Source organism: Protopterus annectens, chromosome 2.part2 (genome assembly GCF_019279795.1).
Source record: "Protopterus annectens isolate FY-2018-M chromosome 2.part2, PAN1.0, whole genome shotgun sequence".
NCBI classification, from domain to species: domain Eukaryota; kingdom Metazoa; phylum Chordata; order Ceratodontiformes; family Protopteridae; genus Protopterus; species Protopterus annectens.
The window spans coordinates 420,201,385-420,216,936 of NC_056730.1; the positions used below are offsets into that span (position 1 = coordinate 420,201,385).

General features: G+C 36.2%; 1 protein-coding gene across 1 annotated transcript in view; it reads right to left on the minus strand.

The window, feature by feature from the left end:
• Window positions 1–15,552, minus strand: part of MRPS27 (mitochondrial ribosomal protein S27) — a 1,668,787-nt gene that overhangs the window by 1,350,726 nt on the left and 302,509 nt on the right. The gene's annotated exons all lie outside the window — the stretch shown is intronic.

Below are 15,552 nucleotides of genomic sequence, written 5' to 3' on the forward strand. Positions count from 1 at the left end.
CTGTGAAATACCAGTCCAATTACTTACTTGTGGTTTCATAAAATAAATACAGTCTGTTCCTTTTTCATTTTGTGGTAAGCTGTTCTATGTATATTCAGTATGTGGTTAGAAATCCATTGATAGGATTAATGGGGTTAGATATAACCCCATATCCCAATATACTTGCCCCCCACAGAAGGGTTGATTTATGTTTTAAAATACTCCTGCAGTCTTATTTTATGTAACTAAGAACTGCACTGAACATCAAGAGAGAACAAATGTGAAAAATCTTGTTGCAGTTCACTATAATAATGTTCATGGAGCAATTTTTCCCTGATTGGGGGTGCATATTAGAATATGTGCACTGCTGAAAATGCTTTACTGTTGAAAATAAATTATTGGTCAAAGAAACTATTTTGTATTTTAAAATTTAGCACCCTGCACCTACTGGTCCTAAATAGAGAATGCTAACTTGGCAGAAAACTCTTTTTTATAATGCAGTATTTTTATTGGATAATTGTTTTATTATTGTTAATTGATTTTACTATTTAATGTTGTGTCTTTTGTAATTCATTAACTCCTGGAAAGTGGATTTTGCTGAGGTGCTACAGTTGTGCTGTTGCTTTATATTTATATTTATATTAAACTTGCTTGTTTTTTGCATTTGTACTGTTTGGTTCTTTTTATCACTGGCCTTGTTGATTTTTGATTTTCTTGTTTTTTGTGGTTCATTTCTTATTTTAAATGGCCAGTGATCCATCCTTAAATCTACCACATATTTTTTGAGATGAAGGTGTGGATTCCTCCCAAAGGACTATGGAACAATATATTTCCCAGCCCAGAGATCGATCCTTGGATGGTAATTTGGGTACCAGGAGTGTGGAATCCATTAAATCATGGGAAAGGTTGCTTGAAGAAAGAAGGAATAAAAGATCCAGTAATCCCTTCCATTGTGTGAGTTGAGTGGAGATACTACAGGTTCTCTCTCATATTCGTGGTACTGTTTTTTTCCTTGGAGAAATTGTTATCTAAGGAAAATTTGTTGCACTTTAATGTTTTGAGCTTGAAGTGCTATTTAGATTTAGATATTATGCCCTGAGGATTAAGATTTATTAAAAAAAGACCTGCTACACCTTTTTATTCCTCAGATCCTACTGATAAACAATTTGAGAGTAGGTGGATTGATGTGGCACATAGATGTGTGGGTGAATGGCTACACATCCTTATAGAGAGAGATGTAGTTAAGCAGCGTAAGCTTAAGGATGACATTAATGCTGCTTGTTCTACTCTCTCTAGTCAACTTGGGGCTGCACGTCTTGAACAAATCCTCTGTAGTTTTAATAAAAAACTGGAGGAAGAATCTAATGAAATAATAAAAAGAAAAATTCAAAACCTAAAGAGAAATATCTGGAACTATAGTGCTGGCCAGGCATTTAAAAAAAATGGACAATCAAAATCATTGAGGAAATTGTAAATCTGCTTTCGGTAAGAGAAACTTGAAAGCTAGTGTATCATTTGCTTCTTCTGAAGCTGCCAACAGTATGGGGGAATCTGAAGGTAAGGATTATGTGTATCCCCCATTACCGACACCTCAACAGCCTGGATATCTAAGAAATAATTTTTGGAGTTATGGAAACAATGAAAATCATGATAGAAAGAGAGGACATTTAGAAGGTTTCAGGGATGGACAATATGTATGGTAACAAAATTACTTTTTATTGATGTCAAAAAAGTTTTACTGTCATTAAATGACATTACTCTTAGTAATTGTAATAATTTTATTGTTAATTTATCTGGTTCTGTCCTTAGTGATGCAGAACTGTCTGTTTTACAATGTGGTTTAAAGTTTGTGCCCACAGTATTGCCCAGGAAGTATGTTTTACAAATTGAACTGTTTTAATTAGTTAGAAAATTACATTTACTGGAATTTTTTAATGCCAAGAATAATTATCATTCAGACATTTTAGTTGATTCTGTGGAAGGAGAAAGTGATGATGGGGACATGTTTTTTCTTGTAACTCTTCCTTTGAATATTCTTTTAATTCAAATGATATTAATGCATGTTGTTTGTTAGATACGTCTAATGTTCCCTAATAAAGTAAATTTATTCCCCTTTTACACATGGAGGGATACAATTGTTCTCCTCTATGGTTAATTGTGCTGTTGAGAATAGTTATTGGGAATTTTCTATAGAATGGAGAAAGTATGTTCCAACTTAACTAAGCTGGAATGGAAGGCCCTACAAGAATTAAGTAAAAGACAGGAACTAGTTATTAAACCAGCAGATAAGGGCTATAAAATAGTGGTTTTATACTTCACTCAGAATTTTAAAATGTGTATGGAACACTTAATTAATGAGGAAGTGTAAAAGATTTTTAGTGTTTTAGAATACAAGCAGGCTATTAAAAATTTTGAAGCATTGTTGGGAAGGAGATATAGGCTAGGCTATTTGTCTAAACATGATGTTGAAGTGAAATTTAATGCTGAAGGATGTATTATGGAAAAAATGTATTGCCTACCCAAAATCCACAAAAGTCTAGTCTCCCCACCTGGCTGATCAATAGTGGCAGCTGATAAGTTTTTTTACAAAATATTGGAGTGATGTTGCAGCAGTCTCCCATATTAGTGAGGACGGTAACATTTAAGGATGAAGTATTTAGGTAGATATTCTGAAATTAGAAACAAATCAAGCAGTACTTACTGAAAACAAAGAATTAGCTTGTCAAGAGTGATGAAAAGGGGGGAGTCGCATTAATGGCTATTTCCTGGCTACTACTAATGATGGTGTCATCACAGATTCACTGTGTTGGGATACAATGCTCCTGTGCTCCTTCTCTTACCAGAAGCAAAATGTTAGCACCAATCCCAAGAAGAGAAGCAGGCCACAGCCTGTTTGGTGATCCACGGTCTTGTCTCAGATGATGCAAGGGTCTGTAGGCTTGTAGTCTTTTTCTGGTAGATGCCTTAAATAGCAACCAGACCAATCATGAATGTTAAGAACAGACACTCACTCTCCAAACAGAAACAGTCAGGAATCAATGCACTTAGCTCCTTCTGTCACCAGGACCAGAATATAAGCACAGATTACAAACTGTCTTGTGTGATACATCACCATAACTGTAGATATATGAATAGCAGGATTGTTGAAGCAGCAGTCCTTATGATGTTAAAAAAAACAAAGAAAAAAAAACCAAAACAACCAGCATAAACAATAACTCAACCACCAAAATGCTAGTCAATGTGCCAATCAGAATCAGTTTTAATTTGATTTTTTTATAGTGATTTTGTTGGTTCCACCACAAACTTCTTCAGAATCACGAAATAACCATCCAGTAATCTTTTATATAGACATGGGAATCCCTTGCTCAATCATTCACCAATGAAATAAACCTTCTAACACACACACACATACACACACACACACACACACACACACACACACACACACACACACACACACATATAAAATGCAAACACATTTTAAAATACATCAATCTTAATAAATTCATCCTTGTTTACACTGTATGAACAAATATAGTATTGAACAACATAAAATTAGCCTTCAATTAATAAAATACTATTTAAAGAAATCTTATCCATTCAAATCAGGTGCTGTCTGATATGTTTAACTTGCCAGTATAATTCCCTTGATTCTAACTGGGCCTACAAAGATCTCCTTTGTCCAACTTCAATTTATCTTTTCAACAATATAAAATAAACATTCTTCAAAATCTCTACATCGAGAAGGGTCACAGCAAGCCAAAGAGCATTACTACAATCTTTTTCTTAATAGCATAAACTTGTTTGTAAAATCCTTCTCCTAAGAGGTCTCTTTACCACATAAAATGATGATGAACAGGGAAAGGCATGAGGCTATGTACAATACAAAGCCTCTAGTACCACAGTTATATTTCACATTATTTCTAATACCAGTGGGATAAGATGCCAAATTCAAAGATAAATACTATCCCAAATGAAATTGCATTGAACCCAGGCACCACATTTACTTATGCCATAAACTGTACTGTTATTGGTATATGTTTTGCCAAAATATTTTTAATATTCTTACTTTTCCTATAAGAAAAAATGGGGGTCCCCCTAAACTGTCATTAATGCCCCCAAAATTAAAAGTTAAATTCTAATCCCTATTATTAATCTCTCTGACTTTTTTGCATTGTACTGACTGTTGGGAATAATCATAGCTCCCTCTGAAAGTCATACTCAACCCCAAGAAGGACTAGTATGAGGGTGTGTCAATACGCAAATCTACAATATTCCTGCTTTTGGGAAAGAATGGGGGCATAATTAGTATTTCAACTCTCAATAAATTAGTTTCTTCACCTCATTAATAAGCCCCTTAGGATAAGCTTTTCTCAGCCCATGACCATATTACTAAGTATATCCACTTCACCTAAAAAAATGTTGAGTCCTTCGATGCCAATCTGGACAATCTAACAGAATTGGCAACCTTGAACCCAATTCTTCTTTTGCCACTTAGGATGAGAACTAGTAAAATGTAAAAAGGAATTGGAAAGGACTGCTTTCCTATAAATGGAGAAACACAAACCTCTTCTCTCTGTTGGTTTTCTTTGGGTACTATTATCAAGATAATTCATTTTTATAAAAATCAACCTCATATGTGTAAACACTTAGTAAATCAGTAGTACCATTAAGGAAATGTAAAATATCTTTTCCATGTAAATCCATATCCCCATTCCAAAAAAAAAACAGGATGTTTGTCCAGAAACACTAAGATAAAGATGAGATGTGTTGCAAGTAACTACTATTCTACACGTAAACATTGTTTCCCAATACCACATAATCACATTGGCAAAAATGAGTACAGACACAACCCCATAGCAACCCCTAAGTTGTTTGTAATATAACTCCTCATAAAAATGCAAAATTATAAGATCAAAAACAAATTGGATAAGATGCACAATCAAGTTAATATTGCTTTGATTAAATATTGTATCTAATATTAACACACCATGAAACTAACTTAATCCTAATTCACGAGGAGAATAACAGGAAAAAAGATCAACTAACATCAATAATGACAAATTAAAGGTCATTATCAAACTCATTTTCACCCAATATTTTAAGGCAAATGTAGCAGGAATCCCTTAAGTACATAAACTTTGTCTAGAAAAAGCCTTTTAATTTAGCATCAATGCATTTTTCCCCAATGGTTCAGGTTTTGATCCTCCTGTTGCTACAACTAGGATAAAGAGGGATTAATTCCATTTTACAAGTTTTAGGGATTCCAAAAATTGTTATGGAATAATTTGGTTTCTTTGACCTCTAAAAACTAACTTACAGTATCCAGGGAAATGCCATAATCCAGCATCAAACCAGACAGCATGCTATCAATCATATAGCATAAGCTATAAATACCTCACTCCTTGATGCTGTTTTATAAAAATTCCTGATTGTTCAAAATATCATACATTTTACCCATATAGTCAGCAACATTCATAATTATGACTCATCCTCCTTTCTCAAGTTTCATAATTCATATGGAATGATTATATGAGAACTGCCTCAAAATGATACTTTGCTGCCCAGTTAGGTTATAAGACATTCTACTTTACCTTACTTCACATTCTAGCAATAGTCAGCAGACTCCATAGAAGAGAGTCATGCATTCTAGGAACATTTCCAGAAACTGGAGCATTAAACAGAATTAGTAATTTAATTAAGTCAAATTTGTTTATGGATAGAGCTTGTAGAAAACTATTTATTTTTTCCCCAAAAAGATTGTACCATACTGTAATTAAAGCCAATATGTTGCCAATCATCTTTTAATATAGATTTACATTGCCAACATCCTATATCTTTTTTATACATAAAGTCAATTTTATGAAGAGTAGTAAAGGTTCTGTATATAGGTTTCCATGAAAATAATTTCCAACGTGCAAAAGATGTAGTTTGATGATGACAGTATTAATCTTGTATTGTCCTTTAATACATGATAATACATAATTTGTATGATTAACTAAAGTAAAATAATTTCCAATAATTATTTTTAAAATGCAATCTTACATTTTAGTACCAATTTATATATTTTAGATAAATATGTTTCCCTTAATCATTTCTTGAATTAATATTATTTAGAAAAATCAATAAATAGTGGAAAATGTATTCCTTTATGTTTTATTGGAGCATTAAATCAAACTAACAAATATATTGCATAATTATCTGTAATAATTAACAGCTATTCATATCAATATAATATTTATTCATTATAGAGTCAGATAAGACTTGGAGAAGGGGACTTCCAAGATGGCTGCACATTGAATAATGGCTTAATGCTAGCTCTCCCAGTACTGAAAACAGAAACTTGGCAGAGAAAAGCCAGTGGACCCTAGATTTCTGGGTAAATTTCAGTAACTATTGGCACTACCTGGATGCCAGGAGAAAAGAAATTCAGAGCATCTAAAGGAAAATCAGCTACAAAAGGCGATGAAAAAACAGTGACTGGGAAACATACTGTAGCTGTTCAACAAAAAGCAGTTCAAGCTCCAGAAATGACTTCCAGTAACCTAAACGAAAGTATAAGGCAACTGCACAAAGACCTGACTAAAATAAATTAAATACTGATGGAGTATATCAATTCAAACAATAAAAGGCTAGAAGAAATGGAAGATGCTTTAAACAGATATTCAGATCAGTTGATAAAACTTGCAAAACTCAGAGGTAGAAATGAAGAAAAGGCTGGCTGAATATGAGACTGCACAAGAAGAGAAGTTTTTTAAAAATAAAACAATTAGAGGACAGATCACATAGAGAAAATCTGAGATTTTCTGCTTTACCCAAGAAGCTGGAAGGAATAGACTATATTAATTTTATAAAAGCACAAATAAGCAACTGGACTGGTATTCCACAACATGAATTGTTAATTGAAAGGGCACATCATATGTATGGTCCAAACCTGGCTATGAGTAAACAACCTAGACTTTTAGTAGTAAAGATGCGATTTTACCAGTAGAAGGAGTTGATTTTGACAAAACTGTAACAAAAGGACAAAATACTAAAAGTGGGAGACAGCAGAGTGTTTGTGGAGAATGACTACTCATTGTACACCTGGCAGAAGAAGAGTAAATGTATCCAATTATTCATTGAATATTGGGAAGCAGGTGTGACATTCAAACTACTGTACCCAGCTACCTTCAGAAATGTTTTCTCTGGAGGAATACAATCATTTTTGATAGAAGTACATGTTAAGGAAGAAATACAAAAATGTGCCCAACAAAAAGTGAGCTGTGAAATAGAAGGAGATTCTGTTTCTTGTTCTTCTGGTAATAAAGACCACAGAGAGACTGCACCAGTGACACCTTTTCCAGTGTTTCAATTGTAAATGCTTGAGAGAGGGTAAAAAAGCACAATAGTGACTAGAAGAGTTGAGTGTGTTGGAAATAAAAGCACAGACAGGATTTGGGAGAAGGAGTGAGCAGGAGTAGAACAGGAAAATCACGGAAATAGTGAGCCTTCTCTTGAACTTCTTTGTTGAACAGGTAGGGGACTCTCAAAACATTATGCCCTATTCCATGCCATTAACGTTTGGAGAATAAAATCAATCAAATTGGAAACTGACTTAAATGTGGGATTACAAAGCAATAATTATATATGTGAAATGTGACAGAACAAGAAAATCTGGAAATATTGGACTTTTTTGTACTTTTGTTAAACTTGTTCAGGGGACTCTAAAGCATATGACCTGCTTCATGTCATTAATGTTTGGAGAAATACTCAGGAGAGGGAGGAGGAGGGAGAAAGTTGAATTTGTAAGTAAAAAACAATTTTTTCTTAATAGTACTGTTTATTAAAGTAGCCTTCATACAACTTTTTGTTACAAAAGTAATTTTTTTTTTTCAGTTATTTTTAGTGTAGTTGGGATACTTACTAATGTAAACAGGTTGCTCCTGTGTTTTCATACTTTATTTCTTTCTCCTCTTCATCTCTTTTCTCCTTCTTGAGTTTTATGAAATATAGGCATTGCAATATGAAAAAAGATATGGTTATAAAGGCATGACAAAAGAAAAACTAGTGTGTGCTTTTTTCTCATTCTTGCATAGGGGAATGACTGGGTTAAGGCCATTATCTTAATCTAGTAACACATTTTTTTTTAGAGAAAAGGTAAGTAAAAAAGTTATATTGAATATTATAATTTTTTTTCTAGTAAACATGATTTTAGTGTCTGGTTTTCATGTCTCCAGCAGACAATCTGGATAAAGAGGAACTGGCCTGGAGAAAATGTTCTCTGAAAGCGATTCAAGTCTTTTCTTCTGCTCAAGAGAGCTATAAGATAATACAAAACCACACAGCACTTAATAGAACCACAGGCTATATCATGTGTCTTAGCATGGATAACCTTTCTTTTAGGTTAGCTTAGTCTATGTGTGTGGCTGTCAATTTTGGAAAATGTAAGTTCCTATTAGGAGGGTAAAACTTCAATATTTGAAGATGTACATAATTCTCTGTGTTGTTATTCAAATTAATAGATTTTAGGGATATATTGGTGTGTGTGTGTGAGTGTGTGTGTGTGTGTGTGTGTGTGTGTGTGTATTTTATGTTTGAGGGTTTCCAATAAAACAACATTTTTGTAAGATGTGACATAGGCTTGACTGGAATGACAGGAAACAACTGTATAAAGAGTAACATGCCAAACAGTGCATGCATGTAACACAAAAGCTGAAACTATAGACATTTACAAAAATCTATTATACATAAAAGATGGGAAATAAATAATTCTCAAGAATATGATGCTTTATATAATGTCTTTAAATGTTAATGATCTGACGAAAGATAAATACAAATAAGAAACAGTATTGAACTATATTAAAACATGTAGAGTGCAGAAATAGCTATGCTACAGGAGGCACACATGGAAATAACTGAACATGTGAATTTGATAAATAAAGGTCTTCAGGATGGCTCAGTCAGCAGAATGCCTGGGGCAAAGGATGCAAGGAGATTATAGTAACTGTGCAAGGAGGAGACTACAGTAGTTATAGAAGAGGGTAAAAGTGCGGGGACTAGAATTTGATTTGCAACAGTGAAGAGATTTGTTGGGGGCGGGAGAGAGCCAAATAAGAGACAAAGGAGCATAGAATTGTAAAAGAAATTCTATGAAAAATATTTGGCATGGTAGATCTGAATTCATTACTGGGAGTTTGGAGTACATTTATATATTATTCCCCAAGATACAAAAAACAAGGGCTAGAGTTAGACCAAATTTACATTTCATGGGAATATGTCCCATTTAATTGAAGGCCTTGATATGCACCCATTAAGTATTTTCAAATCATGCACTGATAATAACTAAAATAAAAAACACAGGAGTAATGAAATAAAAATGAGACACTGGCACTTCCCACCTATTTGCTGAAACAAGGAGGAATTTAAGGAATCTGCGTAGTGGAAATTATTCAGGAGCTATTAGAGAAGATATAAATTTATTCTAAAAGCTTGGGAGTGGGATAAAATTTTAAGTAGAGTTTAGAAACAGGGTGGAAATAAAAGAAAAGAAAGGAAGATATGGTTAAGAAGCAACAAAAATTATTTAGAGGACTGACAAATGTTAAAGTACTGCTGCAAAATAGGGGAATATCAAAGAAGAAGAAGAGGAGCAATTGCAGAATGCTAAACAACAGAAAATATTAGATTACCTCAATAATATGCATGAGTTTACAAAGACTGCTGTTAACCTGTTCGTTTTTGATAATAACTCTAGAACACAAAACTTTTAGCACAATGACTCAGGCAACAGAAAGGTGAAAGGGATGTCACCAAGCTTAGGCAGCCTATAACAAGGAGGAAGATAACAAGGATCCTGTTAGAAGTATTAGGAAATATTTAGGAAGAGTCTATGAGAAAGTCTGTATAAAGCAGAGAAATATGGAAATCAAGAAAAGGTACAAATGGAAATATGTGAAACCTTTGGCTGTAGATGATGTGTCATTGTTGAAGCGACCCCTGCACTTCGAGCCATGTGCAAATATGGAAAAAGGGGGTTGCTTGATGGATTGATGGATGGAAATGTTTATGGAAGAATTAAATATGCCAAGATTAGAGGTAGAGAAGGCACAATTACTAACAATTACCATAGGAGGAGAGAAGATATAAATGGTGATGTATTACTAATCTACAAGAAGAGTCCCCCAGGGATAGATTGTATTCCTGTGGAAGTTTAGAAGTTAGGAGGAGAAAAAATGATAAGGATCTGGAAGGTTTTTGTTTAAAAGTATTTTAAGAGGGAGGAGGAGAAGCATCAACATCCTTGAAGAAAGTGGTGGTAGCCGTAATACCTAAAGAGGGTAACAGTCCATCTAGAGATCCAGCTTCCTTACAGGCCCATTTCTAATAATAAACCATGATTATAAGGTGTTTATGTCTATAATGGCTAAAAAGAATGGCAAAAGTGATGCCAAAATTGATAGATATGAATCAATGTTGTTATATGGAGGAGGCAAAGATTACGACAACATTAATAGAACACATGATCCAGAGGGAAGCAAAATATAGAGTCTTGATGCAGAGAAAGCATTTGGCAGGAAGTAAGCTGGGACTTTATGAGCAGAGCATTGGAAGCATTTACATTCCCTGATAAAGAATTGTAAGATTGATTAGGAGGATATATATGAGGATCGGGAGGCAAAAAGTAAAATTAGGTGGGTCCTCTCTGATAATCTTTGCTTGAGCAGAGGAACCAGGCAGAATGTCCTCTCTCCCCTTATATTTGCATTATATTTATATCCATTGAAAAAGAAAATAAGGGACTCAGAAATTCAAGGATATAATTGGTATGGTAGTCAAGAAAAGCTGGCTCTTTTGTAGATGATATTATTTTATACCTGTCAAAAACAGAAAGGAACAATACAGTGCTGTGAAAATATTGGAAACAGTTTCTCAAAATCTTTTGGGATACAAAATTAATAAAAGCTAAAACAAGGCAACAGAGAGGTAAATTATGTACCCACATACAAATTGGTTCAGCAATATCCATACTTATGAGACATGACAAAATAAAGTATTTAGGAGTATGGATTAAAAATGATTCTGGTGTGGCAGCTAAGGATATGTGGGAAGAGATTAAACAAAAGATAATATAAAATTAATAATATAATATAAAAGATAATATAAAACTGAGAAAATGGAAGCTCTGTTATATGGATATCGACAGTAAGATACAAGCAGTTTAAAATGTTTTTAGTCCTTTTAGTCTTATACACAGGTCAGGCATATATTTATCAACCAGAGGAGAAGGTGTGGATAGCAATTAATTTTATCTGGAAGGGGAAGATGGCAAGAGTCAAGTGGGATAAGCATATTCTTCCAATAGAACAGGGCAGATTGGGATCACCTGATTTGAAGAGGTATTTCAGAGCAACACAGTTAAGGCTCCTATACATAGCACAAGAAGAAAACTATAATTAAAGTGGAAAGAGATGATGGAGGAAACATAGGGGGTAGCTCAAGAAACAAGGAGAGACTCAAATTTTGAATTAGGGGCCTTTAAGGAGAATAACAATGATCTTACAGAATATTATATTCATAAAGTAGCAGAAAGTATCCTAAGAACTCAACCAATACAGGAATGGAGAAAGGAATGGAGAAAGGAGATTCTGCCAATAGGGATGACTGCAATTAGTGATATAGACAATAGGCAAGACAGAGCTAGAATTTATTGGAGTTGGCAGACTTTAAAGATTCCCTGTAGACTGCTCTATTGAAGATGCTGTGTGAGCAAATTGGTGTAACTAAGGAAATTATTTTTTGAGTTATGATACAGAATTGGAATTGCTTAGACATGGTAAGGCCTTGCTGAGTCTAATTATGATGGTTGCCAAAAAAACAATTACTAGGAAATGGAAATTAAAGTCTAAACCAACTCTACTAGAAGTAGCAAAGATAGTAAATATTAATCTCTCATATCATTCTAAGCCTTTCTGGTTTTAAGCACTTGTGCTTCAGACCAGTGGTGTTTTACATTAAGAAGGTTTGTGGTCAAATGCACTGTTGTGGCGGGACAGGTAGCTTACACCTTCTAAGTTGGGAACTGCTGACTGAGGGGCTCAGTGTCCTGTTATCCTTCAAAAGTGTATTAGTTCTAGTTTAAGCACTTGGGCTTCAGGCCAGTTATTTACATTAAGAAGGTTTGTGGTCTGCTCTTGTGGGAGGAGGCTGGACTCTGCCCTTCTGAGCTGGGAATTTCTGTTCAAAGACTTATAGTGCCTGCATATTTGGAACCGCTTTCTTACTGGAAATTGGTGTGCCTTTTGTTTGCTGTAGCATAGACTAGATCCAGGCCTGCTGAATCTAGCTTTGTTTGTATAATCTTGAGCACTAAAAATCAGAAGCCTTCTTAGCAAAAGTATTCAATTGTATTTATTACTGCTTGGTAGTAACCTGATTAAAGTGTAACTATCATTCTAAACCTTTTGGTTTAAGCACTTGTGCTTCAGACCAGTTGTTTTACATTAAGAAGTTTTGTGTCTGCACTGTTGTGGCTTGGGACAGGTAGCTTACATCCTTATAAGTTGGGAATCTGCTGATTGAAGGCTCAGTGTCTATGTTATTCTAAAAGTGCATTAGTTCTGGTTTTAAGTACTTGGGCTTCAGGCCAGTCTCATTTACATTAAGAAAGTTTGTGGTCTGCTGCTCTTGTGGGAGGAGGAGGGCTGGACTCTCTGCCCTTCTGAGCTGGGGATTTCTGGTTAGAGGCTTGCCAGTGCCTGCAGTATTTGAACTGTTTTTCTTACTGAAATTGAGGTGTGCCTTGTTTGCTGGACGTATAAACTAGATTTAGGCCTGCTGAATCTAGCTTTGTTTGAATAACTTGAGCACTAATCCAGGCCTTTTTGGAGAAGGTTCCTACACCCCAGTGGCAGGAGTGTACCAGTTAGAATGAGGGCTCAGTTTTGTGAGTTTTTACTGGTTAATTGGGTAATTCCATTTAAAAGCCTTTTCTGATTGCTTGTAGTCATCTAAAAGCTGTTTCAAGTGTATTTTTACTGTTTTGCCTTATCTTTTCAAAAAAATTTTCCTTGTTTCCCTGCTTTCTAAGATAGCATAGTCCAGTTTTCAGGCTAGTGCTGAATTCAGGGGCTGTGTTACAAGTTTCTGAGTTGCCCATACCTTACTTGGATAGAAGGAGATTTCTCTGTTCTTACCTGTGAGAGAGGAGCTGTGAGCAGCCATCTGTTCCTGGAGGAGTGGTTCCAGCCTGTGAAGTTAGTAGTTTATAGGCCATTTTGGGCTAATTTTATCTCTTTCATTTCCTGCTGTAAAACTGTGTTTGCCGGTCCAGGCAGCACCGGTTAGCTAGGGCTAGAATTATTCCGGCTCCAACAAGTCTCCTCTTCCGAGGTTTTTTCCCTTGAAAGTAGCCTGTCCAACTCTCAACCTAAGCACTTAAAAAGCATCTCACAGTCCAGCACTTGCTCAGACCTAATAGCAAGCACTAATATACCCCAACACTTGATTGCCCAGCAGGGTAAGGCTCATTATCTCACCCCTCACCAGCCAAGCAACCTGGCAGCTCACCCTACTATTCTGGCATGACCAAAGGGCAATTTCAAGGTATACTCTCCAGTCCAGCTGGGTGAACCTGGGTATCATCCTGAGGCAATGTTACAACTGCCTCTTGTACTGAATAACCCTCTCCTCCTACCACAAAACATTAACATATGTCACGAGATATGCAATTATATAAGCTAAATTGGAGGATAAGCTCTCTCACAAAGACTGGAACAGGCAGTCATGAGGAGAAGGTTAACACACTTGCACCACACCTCCAGCCTCACATAGACATACTAAACCAGCACCAGCAAAAAATAAAAATACATGAAATCATACTCAGGGGCTCTAAATAAAAACCTGCAATAACATCAGAGACCTCCAAAGCAGACACCCAAAAAACCTGCACCTCCCGTCACAAACCAGACAACACATAAAACACAAAATCAGTGTGTCGCACAATCCCACAGCCCTTAAGGCGGAAATAACATACCTAACACACTAATAATAGGTGACTCTATAGTCAGGCAAGCACACTGGCGTCCCACTCACCTAGGCTGGACAAGGAGAAGGTTACTGTTAGCTGCTCTGTCGGGAGCCAGAGAATCCACCATTATTAACACTAGCACTCAGGTCACTCCAGAACAAGTACAAATATGACTCTGTCATTGTTCATGTTGGTGTGAGCCGACCTGAGATGTATTCCTCCTGGACTACATGAAAAGAGACATGGAAGAGCTCTCCTGATCATGTAGCCCAGCGGATATGACCCTGAGTAGCATCCCTGCCCTCACCAAGAATGATACACACTTGAGTATAAAGAAAAAAAATTCATCAATTTCAACAATTGGCTGTAAACTTCTGGTGTCATTCAAAGGGGATCCAGTGTCTGTCAGCCTGGGACTACATGCTCGACAGGAATCTCAAGTTAGTCACAAAGGCACGCTTGCAACTGTCACCCCCTAGGCTTTCCGAATACTGGCCAAGGCTCTTGCTGCCCTCATAGTGCCTTTTTTAGGCAAGGGCTCAAAAAGTCAAACCCACCTCTGTAAACAGCACAAATAAAAAATGAGGGTTATGCTACTCAACGGCAGGAGTTTAAATCTCTAAAATGCATGAGCTCAAGAGGCACTCCTCAGCATAAGAGGAAGCGTTTGACATCTGTGCAGTAACTGAAACCTGGTTCAAGGCTCCACAGAGACATCCCAGCACTACCGGACTACAACTCAATACCACACATTTCCGACCTACAGAACATGTCGCAAAACACAAAAAAGAAGGAAGGGGTGTATCCATATTCATCAAAGGATACCTACACGCACCTCCAGGTTAGTGGCGCAGCATGATACCTCTGAGATCATCCATGTGCAGCTAACATCAGGCAAATCTACAATGCTAATTGTGGCCTGCTACAGATCACCCTCATGACCCAGGATCACCACTCTGCCTACGGAACGCTGGAAAACATGAAGGTCTACTGAACACCCTGTTATTGGATGATTTTCAATTACCCTACAGGTAACTGGGAAAACTACTCCAATTACAAACTCCCAGGTCAGCCGCAAATTTATCCACTCAAATGCCTGCTGGATCCAGTGATAAACTCCCCTACCAGGCGAAAACATATTGGACCTGGTCATCACCAGCATGGGCGACAGGTGTTGTTCTGCACGGTCAACCCATCACTGGTTAGATCGGACCAACAAACTAATCACTCTGGATGTCCACACACACACTAACCAAGAGCCACAGTGAAAACTTTCTATAGCAAACTTTACCTTACTTAAAACAGAGGTGGTAAGTTTCACAGCTGCGCTAAAGGATAACAGTGTGTCAGATGCAGGAACCTTTACAAATGCACTCCTGAACACCTACAAGGATGCGTGGATCATGCCATCCTATGAAGCCGAGATTCCGCCTCCCTAAGAGAAGGAAACCAGTCTGGTGAACCCCTGCAAACAGGCTATACAATAGAAGGAGGAAACTAGTTGAAAAAGCAAATCAGAAGGAAAGACATCCCTTGAATCAAGGTTTTAATCAAAAAAAATAAAA